Source organism: Mus pahari, chromosome 16 (assembly GCF_900095145.1).
Source record: "Mus pahari chromosome 16, PAHARI_EIJ_v1.1, whole genome shotgun sequence".
Lineage (NCBI taxonomy): Eukaryota > Metazoa > Chordata > Mammalia > Rodentia > Muridae > Mus > Mus pahari.
In genome coordinates, this window is record NC_034605.1 from 55,835,939 (window position 1) to 55,852,571 (window position 16,633).

Genomic DNA, 16,633 nt, shown 5'->3' on the forward strand with positions numbered 1-16,633 from the left:
GTCAGATTACTTGTACTGTCCCCCCCTCTATTGCTTCTCCACTCCTCTACCTGGCAATGGTCCCTTCTTACTCTCCCAATCTCTGCAATTATTCCAGAACGAGTAGTCAAATCTGAAGATATGGAGCTAGGAGCCTCTGAAGATAGAGAACAGGAGATGTTTGTCTTTCTGGGTCTGGGTTACCTCATTTAGTATGATCTGTCCTTCTAACTCCATCCTTTACCTGCAGAGTGTATTGTTCTTTACATTCCATAGCGTATATGTACCTCATTTTTGCTATCCATTCATCAGTTGAAGGACATCTAGGTTGTTCCCATCTCTTAGGGACTGTGAATAGAGCATCAGTGAACATGGCCAAGCAAGTATCTGTGGAGTAGGGGCTCCAGTCCTGCAGGTGTAGGTCGAGGAGTGACATAGCCAGGTTATGTGATAGGTTAACTTTCTGGGAATTCTTCACACTGATTTCCAGAGTGGCTTTGCAACCCCATCAGCAGTGAATGAAAGTTCCCTGCCACTCCCTCCACCCCTTTGTTGATGGCTGCTCTTTTGATTGGGGTAACATAAAACCTCAAAGTTGTTTTGATTTGAATTTCCCTAATTGTCAGAAATGCTTCTCTTTTGACCCATTCATCACTCGGTAATGAGCCACTTACTCTCCGAGTTGGTGCGTTTACTAGAAATGTGTTGGATGTCCGTGATTTTTTTTTCCTTGATTGCATTGTGGTTGGATAAGATACAATGGGCTATGTCAGTCTTTTTTAATTTATAACAACTTCTGTCTCAGGATGTGATCTATTTTACAATGTTTCTTTATGCTGCTGAGTAGATTGTGTTTTCTTTGCTGTTTGGGTAAAACAGCCTGTAGAGACCTGTTAAGTCATTTGCTATATGTTACTTCTGATGCTTCTCTGTTTATTAATTAATTAATTAATTGCCCAGATGACCTGTCTATTGATGTCCAATTTAAGTGATGTCAAATCCAGTAATGCTGTTTATTTTTTATGAAATTGGGTGCAAGAGAGTTTGGTACCTAAGTGTTCAAGAGAATAATGCCTTCGGGTTAACTGTCCCCTTGATTAGAATGAAGCTTCCGTCTTTCTCTCTTCTGACTAGTTTCAGTTTAAGGTCTCTTTTGTTGGAAATTGGGGTAGCAATGCCTGCTTGGTTCCTGGTCCCATTTGGCTGGAGTACTTTGTCGATCCATCCTTTACTCTAAGGCAGTACCATTCTTTCAAGTCAAGTTATGTTTCTTAGAGACTGCAGATAAGCAAATTTTTTTTCTTGATCCATTCAGTCAGCTGTGACTTTTGATTGGAGATTGAGAACAGAGCTGAGCTGGAATAAAGAATGTTCCTGTCTCCTGCTCATGCCTGGAGTGTGTAGGTAGATCTTGCTGGGTGGAAGGGTTGGATGTGGCATGGGAGCAGCCTCTGGGTTGGGGGATAGGTAGGGAGGGTCCAGAAAGAAGCCTGAAGATTAGTTGTGGTACAGGAGGGAGAGGCCAGGCAGTGGATGTGGGACCCGGGCTGCAACTGGAAGGTTGGGAAGGGTGTGTAGATGAAGCAGGTCAGGAAATTTCACTGGGTTTGACCATGGGAAAGGATGCCCCTAACTCTCTTTAAAATATTTTATTTTACTTATTGTTATGGCATGCATGTTAGTTAGTACAGGCTTCTTATACAGAGGGGCACATGTGGAGTTCAGAAGACAACTTTCAGAAGTCAGTTCTCTCTCTCCACTTGGGGTTCTGGGAATCAAACTCAGGATGCTAGGCTTACTCAGCAAGTTCCTTTACCCCCTTAGCCATCACGTACACACTACTAGCTCATTTGAAAACCTTATAGGCCTGATCATTCTTCAGTGGAGAAACACGTTACCATATTTTTTAAAAAGTCCCCTTCATTTATGTCTGTGATAGAGTTGTCAACTTGACAGGATCCAGAATCACCAGGGAGATGGGCTATGGGCATGCCTTTGAAGGGTTAATTCAGATGGGAAGACCTGCCCACTGTGGGCGGCACTATTCCCTAGGCTGGAAATTTTGAACTGGCTCTCCTGGACATGTCAGGATGGTCTCACTCATGAATTCACAGCAGGTTGGTTGCCTGAACAAGACCAAGACAGTTACCACCAATTCAGCATGGATACTTGAAGGTCACACAAGGTCCTACTCCCATATGAGGAGCTATGGATAGTGGTTGTTAGAGGAGGGAGAGAGACAGTTTTCTTCAGGAGTGTGAGCCCCAGTAGGCTGACCATGCTCCAGTGGATGACCCTGTACTCATGCTTGCTTATGTGGTCAACATTCACCAGACTCAGTAGGTTATGATGAGGAAAAAAGATAAAACTGAAAGAGGAACATGGGAAGAGACATCTGGGTGGAGTTGGAGGGGGTAGTGATGGGTGAATCAAAAATACATTGCTAGAGGCATTGCAGGTGTGGCTACTGTGTCAGTGTGTGTGTCAGTAGGTGACAGAGAGGAGAGGCTACTTCTCTGCTCAGCGTTCTGACCTATGAACATCTGAACGATCTATAGCCTAACATTATTGAGCCTGAGGTGATGACCAGTCTGATGCCAGGGGACATGGACAGGGAGCTAGCCTGAGATAACCTCCAGTCCAGTGCCAGGCAGGCCCAGACAGGCTAGGTGAGGAGCAAGCCAGGGACTAGAAAAATCCTGCTTGGGACCACGGACCCTGGGCAAAAGTGAATCTGAGACAGATGACCCTTGCAAGGGCCACTCAGGTAGGCTGGGCAGGAGTGAGCCCAAGGTAACCAATCAGAAGTTACACGGGCATAGGGGGCAGATCATGTTCAAGATGACCCTTACCTGGCACCATAACATCCCTGAGTCCACTCCTGAGATGACCCCAAATACTCAGAGACCCCAGGTGCCACTTAAAGGAACAAGCAAGTGGTGGAGAAATGGAAGAGAAAGAAACAGAAGGATGTGGGCACAGTGCAGAGAGGCAGAGCTGGAGACTGGAGGGTAGTAAGAAACAGCCTGATGTGAGTAGCCAGTGATGCCACCTGGCACCGTGATGAGGTTCTAGCCTGTGCTAACACTGGGAGCCAAGTCTGGGTCTGTGGCCCTGCAGCAACAGGGGTCTCTTCCCACCAAAGGCCAGGCAGATGTCCCTGGTCTGGGCTGCTGCATGGAGATATGTTGCTATCTGAGGGCTGTGCAGAACTGGCCTTATGCCTCATCTGAGTATCGTGGGAGAGCTGTCTCTGGGGGGCATGGAAATCAGGAGAGTTGGCAGTACTCCGGAGAGCACCCCACACATTGCAGGAGTTGCAGGTGAGTTGGCCCCGAGGCTACAAACATGGGAGAGCTGGCTCTGCCACTTGTCTTCAATGAGGTGGTGTGGACAAAGGAAAAATACCCTCCTCCTGACTTGTCACTCATCACCTGTGGCAGGTAGGAGATCTGGCCCTGGAGTCATGAGAGCAGGAGAGCTGGCCCTGTCCCTCACCAACTGTAGCGTTCAGGGGAGCAGGTTCTGCATCTCACCTGGGCAGCACAGTAGAGCTGGCCCTGGATGTTGGGGTTACAGGTGAGCCAGCTCTGTCTCTTGTCTAATGGAAACAAGAGAGAGATGCCTTCCTCCCCTCCCTTGTCCCTCGCCATCTATAGCAGATGGGAAAGCTGGCTCTAGGGTCATGACAGTGGGAAAACTGTCCCTGTCCCTCACGGGCTGAAACACTTGAGAGAACAAGCCTAGTACCCCTCCTGGGCAGCAGGGTAGAGCTGGTCCCAGTAGCAGGGGTTGTGTGTGGGTGAGCCAGCCAGAGGGCATGACAGCAGGAGAGCTGGCCAGGTCAGATGCCTCTCAGGCTCAGATGCAAGGTTTTGAGTTGGCTCACACCAACTTCTACCCCATCCATGGACTGCTGGAGCGCATGAAGGATCTGGTCCCACAGATCCCAAACTTCAGGATCTCCCTGACACAGGGCAACAACAGGGTATCTGAGAGGGGTCCCGGTGAGGTTCCGGTATTGATAGAGTGTGACCAGAGGCAAGCATTCAGCCACAGACAATGTTTTACAGTATCAGTCTCTGTTTCGAGAAGAAACAGAAACTCATCCTGTGTAGGTCTCGCTGGAGACTGCTGTGCACATGTCCTGCAGTCCCTTGACAGTCATGTATGTTGCAGTAGGCAACCTCAAAGATGGGTGCTTTATTTTTGGACGCTAGATTCTGAGAATAGAGATTGCTGGGCCAAAGGGTAGGCATATTTTGATTGTTTAGCAGTGACTGCCAGATTGCTTTCCAAAGCACCGTAGTGATTCCCAGGGGCAACATTCACAATGGCCCAAACTCTCACTGTCACTAGTGTGCCTTCCCCTCCCCCCTCATTTTAAAACAAAAATTTAGATAAATTTCTTCTGGCTATTAAGGTAAGCATATTTTATATGTTTATTGATCATTATTATTCATTTTTCAAAACCATTTGATCAATTAGTATAGAGATTTTAAACCCATTTTCTAGTAAAATTTCAAACATTTTTATACATTATAGGTAACAATTCTATATTTGTCAAATCTATGTCCTGTTGATCACCTGTCCTTAGGCCTTATATATGCATATATTTAATTTTTGTGTGTATCACTGTTTTGCCTGTGTGTGTATTTCTGTGCACTGCTTGCATGCCTGGTACCTCAGAGGCCAGAAGAAGGTGTTAGATCCCCTATAACAGATGGTTGTGAGCTGTCATGTGGTTGCTGGGAAATGAACTCAGGATCTCTGCTCTTAACTGCTGAGCCATCTCGCCAGTCCCTAGATCTTTTACTTTCATTACAGAATTATTTTACAAAATAAGTAAAAATAAAATGCATACATAAGAATAAGGGAAAAATACATATAATTCCATGAGTATAAAAGATAACTGATTTCATCCACAATGACTATTTTAATGTGACCTTACAAAAATGGTATTACAAAACACATGCTACTATGAGACCTTATTTGTTACACAAAAAATTATACACTTTTAAGCCTCAATTCGTGTAAATAAAATCATGCTTCCATCACGATTTTTTGTGGATGTGATTGTATATAATATCAAAATGAAAGTACACCTTAATATTAAATATGCAAATCATTTCTTTCCCCATTTGAGAGAAGGTCCCATTACATAGCCCAGGCTAGCAGTTCACAACTGCCAGTCTCCTGGCCTCCTTGAGCGCCAGGCAGGCATGTGTAGGCAAAACCCCCAAATTAAAATAAAAAAGAAATTGTCCTGTCTCGAAAACATGCCCACAGGCCAATCTGATGATAGCAGTTCCTCAGTGGAGGTGCCCTCTTCCCATGTAGGTCAAATTTACACCTGAAGCTAGTTGTGACAGAGCCAGAGTGAAAGTGTCTATTGTAGATATGACAGAGGGTGCAATCAGAGGCATCAGGGAGAGTTCAGAGCGGGCAGAGAAAACAGTAGACTAAATGCCACAGCCAGCGGAGTGGACCAGGCCATGAGAGGAGAGAGGGGAGGAGGCGGGGGTGGGGGCAGTGACAGAAAGAGAAGAGAGAACATAGAGGAGAGGGCCAAAAGGGGACCGAGAACCAAGAGAGAGAGCCAAGAGAATGCGTGACCAGCATGGTAGGGCCATACAGGAAACACTGGAAGGAGGAAAGCCTGGAGCTGGCGAAATGTAGGGTGGTGGGCGGGATGAGAGGAGCAGAGGAGCTAGGGAGCCTGTGCGGACTAAACCGGACTCGAAAAGGTGAGAGATGCTGGAAGCCAGCATGTGCTTTTTTGGTATGCTAACAGGCACCACAGTTAGCCAGGTGTCCCCAGTTGCTTCTGGATGGGACACATGCAATGCCATTCTTTTTGTGAGTGATAAAAAAGAAGCCAGATTCTTTCTGACACACAGTGGTGGTGGTGCGCGCTGGAGTGCGGTTCAGTCTGCTCTGTCCTGACCCACTGCTGTTGGGCTCCTGCTGAGGAACAAGTCAGTCAGGAAGCGGTGCCCCAGCCATGGCACTCAAAGATACCAGAAAAACTCCGGTGGAACCTGAAGCCTTGATTCACTGAATTCGAAGCATGCTCACCAGCAGCAATGTGAAGTCCCTAGAGAGAGAGGGTCAGAGGCCAAAGGAAAAGACTCTGACCTTGAAAGGACCCGTGCGCATGCGTACCAAGACATTGAGCATTGAGCGTTGCTACCAGAAAAACACCTCGTGGTGAAGGTTCCAAGACATGGCATCGTTTCCAAATGGAGGCTCCACAAGCGATTCACTGATTTACACAGTCCTTCTGAGAGTGTTAAGCAGATTACTTCCATCAGGATTGAGCCAACTATTTCAATAAATTGACTTGATTTTTTTTTGTTTTTTTTTGTTTGTTTGTTTGTTTGTTTTTTTGTTTTTTTTTTTTTAGAGCCAAATTACATAATTACAAAAAACCTTGGAGGAACCTTTCAGGTGAATCTGTTCAAGTCAACAGATCCAGGAGAAAGGCTGCCTGCCAAATACATGGCGAGGACTTATTTTCTTGATGGGCATGCAGGCAGCTCTGCTCAAGAGAGGGAGAATCTTGTCCTCTCAGTAATTGTTACCATTTGTACAACCTTGGGGAGGGGCCTTGTGAACCTTGTAAGCTCCAGGAGCTTCCTGGGACTTGGTCTCTCTGCCAAGAGGATGCGTCAATGCTGAGGAAGGGGCTACAAAGCTTGGTTTTAGGGACCACCTATAGGGGGTACAGTGGTCTTTGCACTCACACATGTACTAGTGAGATACCAAAGTTTTAGAGAACCATTTTAGAGAACCTGACCTAAGTTTGAACTCAGGTAAACTAACAGGCTGGTACCTAGCATTAGTTTCCAAGTTGCCCCCCAACAAAACCAGAGCCTAGCTCCAGTCTCTAGGCTAATCCCCAACAAGACCAGCATCTCCAGGTTACACCCTTAACAAGACCAGTGTCTCCTGGTTATTCCCCCAACAAACCTGCACCCCAGGTTATAAGCCCACCCCTTGCCTAATGATCACCAATGCAGAGGGGACAGAAGTTAAGTTTATGATATGACTCCCGGCACCAGCCAATTATGTTAAAGGCCACAGTAGCTTTTCCAATCAGATGCTTGCACACATACTCCCTACTTGCTGCTTACTATAAAGCCTTGCCCCAGTAGACACTTGGGGTTTCCCCCACCACCCCCAAAAACCATCCTGCATGATGGTGATACGTGGGGAGGAGGACTAGCTCAAATAGAATAAAGACCCTGCTGTGAGTTGCATCAGATCGGCTCCTGTCTGTCTTTTGGGGGAATCACTAACATTTCCCTGCCGTAAAACTAGGGCGGTAGTTCTCAACCTTGCTGATGCTGCAACTCATTAACACAGTTCCTTACGTTGTGGTGACACCAACCATAAAATTATTTTCATTGCTACTTCATAACCATAATTTTGTTACCATTATGAATTATAATGTAAATATTTGTGTTTTCCAATGGCCTTAGGCCACCCATGTGAAAGGGTTGTTCAGTCCCCAAAGGGGTCTGGACCGAAAGGTTGAGAACCACCAGACTAGTTGATGCTAGAATATTAAGTATACATTACTGTTTCAAGGAAAGGAATACAAACCTGCTGTCTGCCCAGAAGGCTAAACTGGGTGCACTTTGTCACCTGGTGACGTTTTGTGCTGTGTGGCTGGAGACTTCTGGCACCCAGTTCTTTCCCCAGACCCTTATTGTAAATTTGTTTTTTTCTCAATCTAGAGACCTCATCTTCACGGACTTTACAATGAGTTTTGATGTAGTCACGTCTGATCCCCTCCTCAAGGAGACGGATATATGCTTTGTTGAGCATGACAGGTTGATTTAATTATCACCAGGATAATTTTCACCAAATTGAGCTATGCTTAAGTATGCCTAAAATAAGCCGCTTGAGATCAGACTCTCAAAACTTAACTGAACTCCCTTCCAAGCCTCGTCTCTGTTGCCCCTGAAGGCTGCATGCAAATCAGGGGAGGGTCAGAGCCCAGAAAGATGCTGGAACTCCATAAAACCTCAGCCACCTGGAGAGACGAGATTTCCACAGAATGGACCTTAGAGATAATTGATCTTTTTAAAAATAATAATAATAATAATTTTTACATTTGAATCACCAACATGGCTGTGGCTTACTTTTTATACTTTCCTTCACAGATGTGTGTTTTGATACACAACAACTCAAAAATGAGCTCGTTCGTGGGCTGGCCGGAAACATTGCAATTTTTTTTAAAAAACTGTTTATGTAGGAAGTACGTTCCAAAAGGAAAAGCACAAATGTCGAATGTTTGGGAACATGCCAATTGAGCTTTGCCTTTCCGCTGAAGGTGGTTCACAGGGCACGCGTGTTGGTTCAGCACTTGGTGATGACTAGGTTTGCCTACCACTTTTAAGGGCTTTAGGGTTTGTTGTCTCCTTCCGTTTAAAAATGATGTTGATTGCCTGGTACTAGGCACGCTTAGGAGCTCCTGTCAGTCTCTCTGCATCTACTAGCAGTTGGCGTCTTTCTGTTTTGCTTGGATAATTCAGTCCTATTGGCTCCCAGGGAAATAACTGCTCCTGGCAAAAAGCAATGATCATTTACTCAAAACGTTTGCATGGTTCTGCTCAGTTAGAGAGCAGAAGCCAGGCTGATCATTTTTGCACGACGGCAAGTCAAATCAAGAAAATCTCTAAACCGTGAAATGAAATTTAATTAAATATTGCAAAGACAAACATTTTCTTTTTTTAAAACCAGGGATAGATATTCTGCAAGAATGGCTGGAGGCTACACAAGCCACTGTTTTACCTTTCGAAAGTCGCGTGGCAACTTTATAGCTGTGAATGTCTTCCCAAATGACGCATGCTGTCCTTGCCCGGGCTTCACAGCTGGCAGGCTAGTGGCTCTGAGTTGCTGTGGGTAGGTCCTCTTGACTGTTGTGGCTGACTTGTCCTACCATGAACGGGCTGCCAGGGTGCATGGGAGTAGCTTGCTGCATCTGAGCCTTTTGCTTCTGTCCTGCACACCTCCAGCCCACCTCCTATATAGTTCATGTGATGAGTCATCCTGTCCTCTGAAAAACACAAAGACAAACACTGTGTCCTCTGCCGGGGCTCCCCTGGTAACATTTCTACCTTCCCCAGCCGCACTGCAAGGTTCAGCCCCAGGCTTCAGCCCCAGGAAGCCCCAATGAACGTTCTGGGGACTCTCACAACTACAGCAAGGAGGCCTTCAGAGATGCCAATATCCCTTGACACCAAGGACACTGGGGAAGGACTGAGTCAGGTGGGCCAACCTGAGACAGGAACCATTTATTATTCTGGGAGGCTGGTGTTTTGGAAATGTCTAACAAGGAAAGTGAAGGGTTTCAGACCTGGTGCAGTGAACTCACATTCTGGGACTCCTTGCTATTTTCTTTGAAACATTGTTACCATTCATATAGAAGCCAATACATAATCCATTCATTTTGTGTGCTACTCAAATGTTTTTGTTTTCTTAATCTGATGACAGGGCTGTGCAGGCAACACCAAACTCTAATAAAGATATTTTCATCTTTTTCTCTGCGAAAGCCCCCACAGCCATCAGTAGTCAGTTTCCATAAATCTCCTACTCAGCTCCTCCTCTACGCAGCCCCTGAAATACTTCCTGTCTGTATAAATAGATCTGCCTTGGGCATTTTATAGAGGTAACATCACACAGTGCGCAGGCTATGGCTACATAATACAGAAGCCTGGCTGCATAGAACAGAAGCCAAGGTGATGACTCAATCATCAAGAGCCCTTGCTGTTCCGCGAAACACCCCGCCCCCAGAGCAACTGAGCTCAAATCCCATCACCCACCACCCAAGCCAGGCAGCTCACACCCACCTCTTCACTCCAATTCCATGGTATTCAATTCCCTCTTTTGGCCTTGTAGAACACACACACACACACTCATATACAAACATTCATATACACACAGAGTATGGTATTTCAAGGTTCATTGTGTTTTAGTGTGTTTTTGATATGGAGAAGAAAATGTTAACATGTTTTGTAGTCACAGATAAAACTGCTCTAAATAGAAACCTTCAGCTCCTATAAAATTTACTCAGCTTCAGAGACGATCTCCTTTGGGGCAAGATGAAAAGACCACCCTAGGATGGCCATGTAGACAAGATTATGGTAATGCCTGCCCTTCACAGGCTACGGAATGTCCTTCTTCAGGAGCTAGAAGTTTCAGTAGCATTCACAAAAGTTTTTCCTTTGCTCTCTGAGCGCTGGATGACATGATAGTGAGGAAGAATCGGTCCCTGGATGCTTTGGCACTTTGTTCCTTCTTGTGGCTGAGAATACGCCATTCATAAGGACATACCGGTAATTTTGTTATTCACCTGCCAGCTGATGAACAGGCTGGTGCCTCCCTACTTTTGACTCTTAACAGTGCTGCTGTAACTCATCTTAGCACACTTTTGTGTAGCTCTATCTTCAGTTCTTTTAGAACACTCAGAATCTTAAACCTCACATCACAGCAACCCAAACTCAAGGCTTATCCCCACCCCTGTGCCAATACTGTGATAAAATGCCAGAAACAACTTTAGTAAAGAAAGGGTTTATTAAGGGAATTCCGGGTTATATTCCATCAATACAGGGAAGTCAAGGCAAGAGCACACAGCATCTCATCCACAGTCAAGAGCAGAAAGAAAAGAAACACATGCATCCTTTCTGATTGCTCTCACCTAACTTCCTCTTATATTGCTCAGGGACCATATCAAGGGAATGGTGCCACCCACAGTGGGCTGGGTCTTTATTCCCCAACTAATAATCAAGTCAGCCACTCAAAGACCAATCTGATCTAGATAATTCCTTATTCAGACTCTTCCAAGATGATCTTAGGTTGTATGACATTGACAGTTTAAAGTGACCAGTACAAGATCCAAGGGAACTTTTAACTTTTTTGGTTTTTTTTCTATTTATTTATTTATTTATTCATTCATTCATTCATTCATTCATTCACTTTCATCCCAATCATACACCTCTCCCTACTCACCTTCCCACCCACCTTCTCCCATTCCCCCTCCCTTTCTTCTCAGAGAAGGGGCCGCTCCTTGAGAGGGTGGTTAAGGATAGAGTTTCTCCATGTAATCCTGGCTGTCCTGGAACTTCCTCTGTAGACCAGGCTGCCCTGGAACTCAGAGATAGGCTGGCCTCTGCCTCCTGAGTACTGGAATTAAAGATGTGTGCCACCAGCCAGGTGTGGTGGAGCAGGACTTTAATCCTACCACTTGGGAGGCAGAGGCAGGCAGATTTCTGAGTGTGAGGCCAGCCTGGTCTACAAAGTGAGTTCCAGGACAGCCAGGGTTATACAGAGAAACCCTGTCTCAAAAACAAAAAAACCAAACAAACAAAAAACAAAAACAAAAAGATGTGTGCCACCATCACCTGGCGACACCCAAGGAAATTAAAACTACTTCTATACTGTTTTGCCTTCTTCAATATTGCCAGGACTGTATGTACCCTTTTCATGTGTGTGTGTGTGTGTGTGTGTGTGTGTGTGTGTGTAGGTAGGTGCACCTGTGTATATATGCATTCTGAAGTCAGAAGTAAACACTGAGTATCTTCCTCTACTGCTTCCGACTCCCACCCTCCTTTTCTGAAACAGGGTCTCTCACTGAACCTGGAATGTGCTTACTCAGCTAAACTGACTGGTCAGAGAGCTCCAGGGACCGTCCTGTCTCCACCCCACAGGGTTAGAAATACAGATGCACATGTTTATGTGGGTCCTGGGGATTAAACTGAGGTTCACAGCTAACAGTTTACTGACGGGACCATCTCTTTGGCCCTTTGTCTGTCTTTTTAGTATGGTCATGATCCATCCTAGTGGGAAGGGGAAGTGATATTCCGGTGTGCTTTGATTGACATTTCTTTAAGGACCAGTGATGAGTGTGTGTGTGTATATTGGCCATTTATTTCCTTTGGAGAAATGCCTGCTCGAGCTCCTTGCAATTTTAGGATTGTGTTGTCTTCTTTTTGTTGGGTTGTACGAGTTCTTTACATAGGGTGGATTCAGATTCCTTATCAGATATATAGTTTGAAACATGTTCAGACCTTCGGTGGGTTCTACTCTTGCTTTCTTAATAGTATTGTTTACAGCCTAAGTGCCTTTGATTTGACGCAGGCCAGTTCATCTGCTGCTGTTGTTTGTGCATTTGGCTCTGCCAAGTAAGGAGTCATCCTTGCAACATAGCACGATGAAGTCTTACTCCAGTGTGGTCTTCCAGAACGTGTGTAGTTTTAGCTCTTCTGTACTGATCTGCTTCAAGGAAAGCTGGTGTGTGGATGATGTGGGCTCCCCTTTGTGCTGTTACACGTGCCTATCCAGTTATTGCAGTATTATTTGTAGAAAAAGGAATAGTGGGGCTCCGGAGAGATAGCTCAGTTGGCAGAGTTTATGCCTTGCAAGCATGAGGACCTGAGTTCAAATCCCCAGATCCCATACAGGAAGCAGGATGTGGTGGTGTGCGCTTCTAACACCGGTGCTGAGGAGGTAGGCACAGCTCAATCCCTATGGCTCACTGGCCGTCCTGCCTCTTAATCTGTGAGGCCCCAGCCCGAGGCCCTGGGGAAAAAGTTAACCAGGGGCGTGGCTCCTAAGGAATGACACTTAGTTCAGAATTCTGTTATCTTTTCCCTTCATTTCCTTTAATAATATTTGAAGTTGCCGTTGCATGAGCCTTGTGCCTCACTGATTAAACTTAAGCTTAAGTATTTTATACATTTTTGATCTGGCCTCCTGATCGTCCCCACAGAAGCTTGTGTAAGCATAGGAACCTGCGCACACAGACAGAGGTTGCTCATTAAACTTCCTAGGCTCTCTGTTGTAATGCATTTGACTCTGCGTTAAGAGCTTACTGTGGTCTCTGTGTTCTACGCTGCTGCTCCGCTGTGTGCTCGCCTCGTGATGACCAAAGTTCTGAGCGGTTTGTACGTGCAGTGTTCCTCGGTGAGGAGGTGGGGATCCTTCAGTTTGCTCTCTTTAAAGAGTCCTCAGTCCCTTCCATTTCTATATGCCTTATTTTTTATCTAAAAATTATTTGTTAATTAATTAATTTGTACACCAGCAATGGAGGGGTGTTCCTCTTTCTCCTCATCCTCATTAGCATCTGCTGTCACCTGAGTTTTTTTATCTTAGCCATTCTGACTGGTGTGAGGTGGAATCTCAGGGTTGTTTTGATTTGCATTTTCCTGATGACTAAGGATGTTGAACACATTTTTAGGTGCTTCTCAGCCATTCGGTATTCTTCAGTTGAGACTTCTTTGTTTAGCTCTGTATCCCATTTTTAAATAGGGTTACTTGTTTCTCTGGAGTCGACCTTCTTGAGTTCTTTATATCTATTGGATGTAAGATTGGTGACCTTCTTGAGTTCTTTATATCTATTGGATGTAAGATTGGTGAAGATCTTTCCCCAATTTGTTGGTGGTCTTTTTGTCTTATTGACAGTGTCCTTTCCTTACAGAAGCTTTGCAATTTTATGAGGTCCCATTTGTCGATTCTTGATCTTACATCACAAGCCATTGGTGTTCTGTCCAGGAAATTTTCCCCTGTGCCCATATGATCGAGGTTTTCCCCCACTTTCTCTTCTGTAAGTTTCAGTGTCTCTGGTTTTACATGAAGGTCCTTGATCCTCTGACCAGGCCCCTTGCAAAGTATCTGTTTGCGAACAAGGTCATCACAGAAAGCAAACTCCTAGCTCTGCTCCAAGTACGTTAGTGCAGTTACAGCACAAAGAGGCTGAGGCAGGAGGACAGCAAGTCCAAAGCCAACCTGAACTACCTAGCAAGACACTGTCGCAAAACCAAAGAATCCCCAAATCCCAATCAACATTTTATCAGTAATGGTGGTGAACACATCTTTTTTTTTTTTTTGGTTTTTCGAGACAGGGTTTCTCTGTGTATCCCTGGCTGTCCTGGAACTCACTCTATAGACCAGGCTGGCCTTGAACTCAGAAATCCACCTGCCTCTGCCTCCCAAGTGCTGGGATTAAAGGTGTGCACCACCACTGCACATCATTTTTAGCGAATGTACTCCAGTTCACTGTTGTGGTCTTAACACCACTATGGTCGTCCTGTTTCTGTAGTGGAAGTGCTGTTTTGCTATGGTAATGTGTATCTCTTCTCAGCTGGGAGTCCTGTGATACTGTGGCATGAGCATTTATACTAGGAAAGGTAACAAATAGAAACAATGTAATCCCTGCTTTTGAGCATCCAGTGTAGAATCCAAAATAAATTCAAGACCACACACAGCCCCTTCCCCCTTCTGAAGGGACTTTCCAAACTTGTGGACAAAATGACCAGACTAAGCCTGCAGCTGCCAAAACAAGATTAGCAGTTCCCAGAAAAATTCCCCTACCCTGCCCCACACTGAATTCTGAAAAAACCCACAAGCTGCCCTGACCTTGTTGTTAGAATTCCCCGTGATGTTAATAGCTGTGACGTTAATAGCTAACCCATAAGTTCAAAATGTACTGCTGCTTTGCTGACCTATCATAATAACCCACCATAAGGGCAGGCAGAGTGAGTCACCCTATGCAAACCAATGCCTGAAAGGGTTACTTGCTACACCAATGAGAATAAGCCAGCTAGCCCTGTTGCCTAAATCTGCCCCTTACAAGGTATAAAAAGTGTGTTCCTTGTTTGTTCGGGGTCTCTTCTCTTGCCTGCGTGCTGAGGGGGGGGTCCCCAACATGTTGGATCAATAAAAACCTCTTGCAGTTTGCAGTGATGTGGGTCTCTGTGGTCTTTGTGAGTGAGGGTCTATTGGCAGACTCCAACACCAGCAGTTGACTGTTTAGTAGCAATTTCACAGCACAGCCTAAGAAAGCAGAGAAAAAGGCAGGTGAGGGGGGGACTGGGAAGCCATGTGATTACCCCAGGCAGAGATAGAGTCAGGAAAGAGGTATGGAACTTTACTTGGTTGTTTTATTACTAGGAGGGATTAAGAGCAAAACCAATTCAATTATAGAAGAGTTTACAAAAAGCAATACCAGTGTCAAACATTCGCACGGGGTGGGAGCAGGGGGCAGGGTGGGAGGCAGAGCTGAGAGCTACTCACACAGAGGCTGCCTCTCTGAAAATAGGATTAGATGTTGACAAGAGAGTCCTCCCTTTCAGAGGATTGATTCTGCTGTGAAGAAATGCTCAGCTCAAGGCTGGTGGCAATGATGATTGATTTTCTTTAGCATGGTGGATCCAGACGGGAAGTAGTTTGTTCCGGTTTTTCCTCAAGGTGGCAGGATGGAGCCCACCTTGAGACTTAGCGTATGTGATGAAAGTTTGATGCAGATCTTCTTTATTCCTTTAAAAGTTACTTAGAGAGGCTGGAGATGAGCTTGCTTGCGAGCATGAGGAGTTGAGTCTGAGCCCTTAGAATCCCCCCAGGAAATGCTAGGTGCAGTAGCACGCGTGTGCAAAGCCAGTGCTGGGTGGAGCCACAGATGGCTTCCTAGGTGCTGTGCCATGCACTTGCAATCCAAGTGCTGGCAAGAACTCAGATGGCTTCCTGGGACTCATAATTATTTCAACAATTGAGACCTGGAAGTAATATACTTTGTAGCCATTGATTTTTGGAATTAGTGTCTTCTCTCTGGATTTCTAAACCAATGACCCACTAGGCTTTCTTCTGTTGCTCTTCCCGATAAACCACATTTCTTGCCACATTGTTGCTGGCTTATACCAGGCAGCTGTTTGTTCTCTTGTCCTGGACTCTTGCTTGTATCTTCATTGCTATTTCTTTCCATGTACTGTTGTCCTGGTTCTTTCTCTTTTCCCCAGCTTTGTTTGTCGGCTCACTCACGTGGGTTTTGACTCGGGGTTCCCCCTGTAGCCAGGCTTACCCGGAACTTACTTTTCTCCTGCCTCTGTCTCTGGATGCTAGAATTATAAGTACATACATGCCATCGTGTTTGGATTTTTCTTCCTTCTTGATAAGGAAGCTAAATAATTCCTTCCTTCTTCCCATCCCTCCCTCCTCCTCCTCTCTCCTTTCCTCTCTCCCTCCCTCCTTCCTTCCTTTCTTTTTTTATTTGAATAATTTTTTTCCTTTGGTGGCTGGAGAGATGGCTCAGCAGCTAAGAGTGCTCAGAGAGCTTGGGTTTGCTCTCCACTGCCCACGTCACACAGCTCACAGCCATCTGTGCTGGCTTTCGGGAAGCTGATGTCCTCTCCTAGCTTCTGTGCTCATGTTCTCGATGATTCTTCATACATAAGGAGGTCAGAGGGCAACTTTGTCTGTTCTTCCTTCCCTCCATGTGGGTGCCAGGGATTGAACGCAGGTCACCACGTTTGTCAGCAAGTGCCTTTACCAGTCGAGCCATCTCAAAGTCCCCAGTCCTTCCTTCCTTCCTTCCTTCCTTCCTTCCTTCCTTCCTTCCTTCCTTCCTCCCTCCCTCCCTTCCTTCCTTCCTTCCTTCCATTTCTTACTTTCTTTTCAACATAGTATTTTTATTGATTATTTGAGAATTTCATACCATGCACCCCAATCACACTCATTTCCCAGTCCTTCTAGGTTTGTGCTCCCATCTGTGACTTCCTTCTGAAGAAGAAGAAGAAGAAGAAGAAGAAGAAGAAGAAGAAGAAGAAGAAGAAGAAGAAGAAGAAGAAGAAGAAGAAGAGGAGGAGGAGGAGGA

The 16,633-nt window shown here is 45.4% G+C and overlaps 1 non-coding gene across 1 annotated transcript; it reads left to right on the forward strand.

Annotated features, from left to right (window-relative positions):
- The first annotated feature begins 2,418 nt into the window (after window positions 1–2,418).
- LOC115065626 lies at window positions 2,419–2,546 on the forward strand. Its single transcript, XR_003845401.1, has one exon. It is a non-coding gene; the product is annotated as a small nucleolar RNA SNORA17 (small nucleolar RNA).
- The last annotated feature ends 14,087 nt before the right edge of the window (window positions 2,547–16,633 follow it).